The sequence below is a fragment of the Myodes glareolus genome, chromosome 5, assembly GCF_982192425.1.
Source record: "Myodes glareolus chromosome 5, mMyoGla1.1, whole genome shotgun sequence".
NCBI lineage: Eukaryota > Metazoa > Chordata > Mammalia > Rodentia > Cricetidae > Myodes > Myodes glareolus.
In genome coordinates this window covers 82170849-82177074 of record NC_142030.1, presented here as the reverse complement: position 1 = coordinate 82177074, position 6226 = coordinate 82170849, and positions in this window count along the sequence as shown.

The following is a 6226-nucleotide window of genomic DNA, read 5'->3' as shown; positions in this document are numbered from 1 at the left end:
TCAATTGTTTTTGTCATAGTCTTTGTTTTTTTACATAATAGAAATTCCAACTGAAACAGAGGGCATTAAGTTAATGATTGAAAAATAATTAAAATTAAATTTTAAATGAAACAAGGAAAGTATTTTTATTGGTCATATTTGCAAAAGTCAGAATGAACCTTATGGAAAAAACTTTGAAAATAAAGTTATTAAATTTCATATTAATAAAAATAGTTTTTAGCTTTCATCTTTTAATATACATGTATGTTTCTCTATATGATATAGTCTTATTAATATAATATTCTTCATAAAATATTGTGCTTTCATGTTAATTGTTTTAAGACTCACAGTATATATTTATGTCAAAAATGAAGTTATTTTTGAAAGAATACACTTAAGGGAATGCCTTGATTTTTGTGGGTCATAAAATTGCCAATTTAAATTCTCTCTCTTGATATTCAATACTCTGTTTTGAAAGTATAAATATACATATATTTCATAATTATATTTTTAAATTTATATTCTATGACATGCTGAATCATTTGTAATAACATCATTTTTAGCCAAATTTCTTTTAATTCATTCTAGAAAATTATACTACTGATTTAAATGATTGAGCATTGTGCTTAGTCCCTTTTTCTTTTAAAATATCATTTAACAGGTTTGTCTCTGGGTGAGGTTTTGAATGCATTCCTACACAGCCCACATGAATGTGAGATATTTTTTATATGAAAAGAGAAGAAAAATTAATTTCTTTGAATTTTATTTTTAATGTTACTTATTAAACCTTTTTATTTGAAAGATATTAAAACAGAAAACATTAAAACACATAGACTCAAAATTGGAAATAAATACTTTATATTTTAAAAGGAAAAATAATACTGCAAAAGAAAAATATAAAATTCTGTAAATCTTATACTGCTATCTCTTTTTTCTATATCATTCACTACCACTATGCAAACAAATGCTTAAAAGGGGGTTAATTCCAAATGTATAATTGGACTATGTTCCATTCTTTATTATGTGTCAAATAATTAAAATAAATAAATGACTGATATTTTTCTTCTTCAGTAGTGTTTATTGAAACTTCCAGCAATGTGAATGATAATAATTGCTGCAAAGTTCCCTGTTAGGTACCTTGTGTCCTATGGCATAGCACATAATGTTTTCAACATTTTTGTCTTACATGAAGTTGTTGAGGATAACTTGAATGAATTGGCAATAGCCTGATGTTTGAGAATGGTCAATGGAATCCCATTGATGAATAACACAAAAAGCTACAATTACAAATTGTTCAGGATAATTAAGGTAACAATTAAACTTGTATTAATGGTTTAGATATAGATAGAAGCAAGCTTTTGTTAGTCTCATTTAATTTAAATAGATAGGTGGTCTTTAAATACTCCAGATATCTACGGAATATAGCATTTAAGATTTTTAATGACGGGGCTGGAGAGATGGCTCAGAGGTTAAGAGCATTGCCTGCTCTTCCAAAGGTCCTGAGTTCAATTCCCAGCAACCACATGGTGGCTCACAACCATCTGTAATGGGGTCTGGTGCCCTCTTCTGGCCTGCAGGCATACACACGGACAGAATATTGTATACATAATAAATAAATAAATGAATATAAAAAAAAAGATTTTTAATGACATAAGGCTTTTTACAACAGTAAGATTCATCTTCTCCTAGCAGAACCAATCTACTTCAAAACAGATGGTGGGAATCAAAGAACCACCTCATGGAGTTTGCTTAAAATTGGGCAAAGCTAGCCACCAGGCAAGAAACCGCCCTTGCTTCAAGTGCTGACAGTATGCTCTCCAAATGTGGAAGCCAAAAAATGTAGGCCCATTTTACCCTTGTCTTACAGTCAGAGAGTTTGAGACTAGCAGGGTTAATAGCACCCTTTAACTCAAGAGGTGGTTGGTTGTCTGGCTCTTTTTGAAGTTAAGATAAGCTTGCTGCCATCCTGAGGGCAGGTGGTCAGGATATGTAGATGTATTTTTGCTCGTTTCTTTGGTAACTTTGAGGTCATCTAGGAAATGGTAGTCTTTAGCTCTCTGACTTAAAGCACCTATCTAGCAGACAGCAAAATATTGACGATTGGCTTCTCAGAGTTGACTGTGTGATTTAACCTTTTGTATTATGTTAATAAAGTCTTTTGTTACCTTTTTTTCCCCCAGTTTACATTAGTTATAAAAGTTGTGAAAAAACAAATGCAGGTAATTTCAGGGTCTAAGTGATTCCTAAAATACCCACCCAATACTGTCTTATGTTTTCTGGCTTATTATTTTTGTGTGTTTTCATATTCCTTATTTTGAATTCTTCCTATGCCCCTACCCTGGTAAGAAATAATTTTGTCAAGGTGATTCCTCAACCTGTGGCTGACAGGTAAACCCCAAAACACACAAAAGTGTGGCCACACATTCAAAGAAGTTCATGAGAAAACCTCAAAAGTATTGCACCACATTGGAGAGCTGAGTAATGATGCTCAAAAATAAACAGTAGATAATTTTTAAAGAAAAGTGGAAAAATGAAAATAAAACTATAGTTATAAATATAAGACCAAATAGTATTCAACTATCTATACAGTTTCTTGGATATATTTTAATAGCTAGAGGTGCTAAAATAAAACAAAAACAAAGGCAAAGATATTTAGAGTTCATAAATAGTATATTCCCGCTTCTGTGCTGGTGGCATATGCACTGCCGCATTCGGGCTGCTCCGTGTCTCAGGGAGGCCAAAATGAGGCCCTGCCTTCCCCTGTGGTGCTTTGTTCACCAAACCACAGCCTCGGTCGTTGTTAAATGGGCAAAAAGAATTTAAAAATGTAGCATTTAGACTAATAACGACCTAGGTTTTTTCTGAGATTGTGGCAGACCATGCACCCATGCTGTAGCCAACTGAATTTGACCCATTCTATGCAGTGGAACCAATAACGGCCTGAGACAAAAAGCTTTAAAGGGGATTCGGTTTATGGAAATACACATAGGCTTATTGGCTCATAAGTCAGGGATTCTATATGGATAATTCTGCGGCTTTTTACAGAAGAGATGATTCAGAAATTCTCCTAATTTTGTAATTACAAGATTTAAGATAAAAAAGCAAGGATAAGAATCAGAGTGGCTATACCTGCCTGAACTTGTGATCTCATGCTGGAGTCTCTCAGCCTCTACAATGGCAGACACCTGAGAGAGCCTATCCGTTTAAGAGCTTCCTCTAACACTGGCTACTGATGGGACTGTTAAAAGCATGGCCCTGCCAAGGCAGAACAGGGAATGAGTGACCAACAGCCTCATCCCAAGCACCCTGGCATGAAGGCCAAGAGGTAAAGGCATGACTTGCCCCCGCCGGGGTCATTTAGGTTATTTTCAGATTCTAGCTAGGACAAATAAGTTTGCTATAAACATAGCTGAACAAATGTCCTTGTGGTATGATTGAGCATCCTTTGTGTATATACACAAAAGTAGTATTGCTGGGTCTAATTTTCTGAGAAATCATCATACTGATATCCAAAGTGGCTATACCAGTTTGCCCTCCCAGCAGCAATGAAGAAATTTTTCTTTACGCCACGTTTTCTCTAGCATAAGCTGTCATCAGTGCTTTTTATTTTGGTTATTCTGACAGATATAAAATTGAATCACAGAGTTGTTTTGACATACATTTCTCTAGTGGTTAAGGATGTTGAGCATTTCTTTAGTGTCTCTCAGTTGTTTTAGATTCATCTGTTGAGAATTCTCTGTTTAGGTTTGTACTCTATTATTTAATTGGATTATTTGTTCTTCTGATAATCAATTTCTTGATTTCTTTATATATTTTGAAAGTCAGTCCTCTGTCCAATATGGAATTGGTAAACATCTTTTCCCATCCTATAAGCTGGTGCTATATTTTGCTGACTGTGTCATTTGCTTCTGAGTTTCAGGAGATTCACTTTATTATTTGTTTTTCTCAGTGTCTGTGCCACTGGAGTTATGTTTAGGAGGTGGTCTCCTCTGCCAATGTGCTCAAGTATGCACCCTAATTTTGCTTCTATAAGGTTCAGTATGGGTGGTTTTTTGTTGAGGCCTTTGATGTCCAGTTATGCCAGCACCATTTGTTGAATATGATTTCTTTTTTCCATTTGTCTTTTAGCTAGGTAGACTTGTAACCTGAATTAAAACCATATCTTAAAAACTTTTAATACAATATTTTTATGGGAGACCTTGAGCCACTAGGTAAAATCTTAAAGGGAACAGTGATCCAAATTCCATGAGACAGCTTCCAGAATCTTCCAGACTGGTACTCACACAGGTAGAGTATGCTATGAAAAAACAGCCAAGTCCATTATATTTATTATTATCAGCATTGGCAAACACGTATATTACCTACAAAAGTTACTCCTACAGAAGTTTTATAGCAAAACAGTCCTCTTGTATGTCTGCACCTTCCTGTTTTTGCCAGTTAAGGTGTTAAACACTTGTTTAGAAGCAGTAGCTTACTTAGCACAAAAGAACAGTATAAAATCTAGAAGACAGTTTGGCAGAGAACCTGCTATGGTCAATGTTCCTTATACCAAGCAACAGATTGGTTGGTTATTTTAAAATAGTGATTCTTAGGCAATTACGTTTGTTCAATTTGAAGGCCAGATTAATAATCTTTCCCTGCTGATTATTGCTGCAATTCACCCAACTATATTCTTTTATTTTTTTCTAAAGTTGTAGCAAAAGATCTCTTAAAGGATGTGATGCTAAATTTTATAGATGGTTCTTCCAATAAAAGAGCAACATATATTATTGTTAATGGTAAAAAAAAAATTGTAGGGCGTGCCCACGGCTCCTTAAATACAACTTAAATGCATAAAAGCAAAAATTAAAATTTGTCACATAATGCTTAAGTCATACCTTTTATGGATGTCCGTGAGCAATCTGCTGCAGACAGATTTTGTCATGATGGTACTAAGGTGACCTTTGCTAAGATAAGGCAAAGAAAACCCTCACACTGGATTATAAAAACGACCCAACCCTGTATGAATTTGGGGTAAAAGATATGTTTGTGTTTTTTTTTCACAGGGGGAAAAAAAACTAAATGAGATGACTGTATATACAGCAAAGAAGTGCAAGCCCTGATGGCATCATAGCTGCTAATGTCCACACAGAGGAGTACCAGCCCTGATGATATTGCAGCTGCTAATGACTCCATAGGAGAAGTGAAAATAGGTTCTTGAACCTGTGATCCTGACTTCTCATACCACCATGCTGCAGGCTGAGGAAAGAGGTATCTGAACCAATATTCCTGACTGACAACAACATGCTTCAGTCTGACAGGGGAAAGAAGATCGTGGCAACAACTAGTAATTTCTAGTCTCTTGATGGACCTTCTATGTAGACTTCCATACCTAGTGAATCTTGTTTACTTTGAGGTCAGACCAAAAACACAAAATAAACACTTGACTGTTTTACATTTTGGGATATGGAACTCATTTTGACAGTATGATGTTCAATTTGCTGTAGAAATATAAGACCTGAGAACTGAGACCAAAACTTTCTCCTCAGGGTAAAAAGGACTCATTATAAGGAGTTACTGAAAGCCCCTCTTCAAATGAGGGTTGTCTAAGAGTTTTTGCTACTGCTCAGAGACTGGGACAATTACTTAAAAGCAGCAATGCCATTGGACTGTCACCCATCAGAAAAACCTTGTCTTATAATTAGAATGGATTTAAGGGAATTTTGATATGACAAATAGTAGGTTTACTGTTAATTCCCATTCTAGAACTATGATATTGACCTGGTAATGTTTTTAACTGCCTTATTTTACTCTAAGATGTTAAAAATGCTTCACATTTCCTATGAGTACTTGGATTTAACATATTTTATAAGAAATTTAGATTTAATACAATAAAATTTGTAATAAAATGCTCTAGAACAACTGCAGCAGAGGACATTCAAACTCTGGTGTAATTATACCATGTGGTATAAACAAATAAAAACAGCAGTATTTTATATATAAATATTTGACATATCCTTAAAGTGCATCTATATGACTGTTACTGCTATTTTAATACTGTTTTCCTTTGACATGCAGCTTTCAGCAATTTCTTTTTTTTAATTTTTATTTTTCCATTCAATTATTTACACTTCCTTCCCTCCTCCTAACCCCCTCCCACTCCCCCACACCCCCTCCTCCCTCTTCTCCCCTGCTTGAAAGAGGGCATAGAACCCTGTCTGTGGGAAGTCCAAGGCCTTCCCCCCTACATCCAGACTTAGGGAGCTGT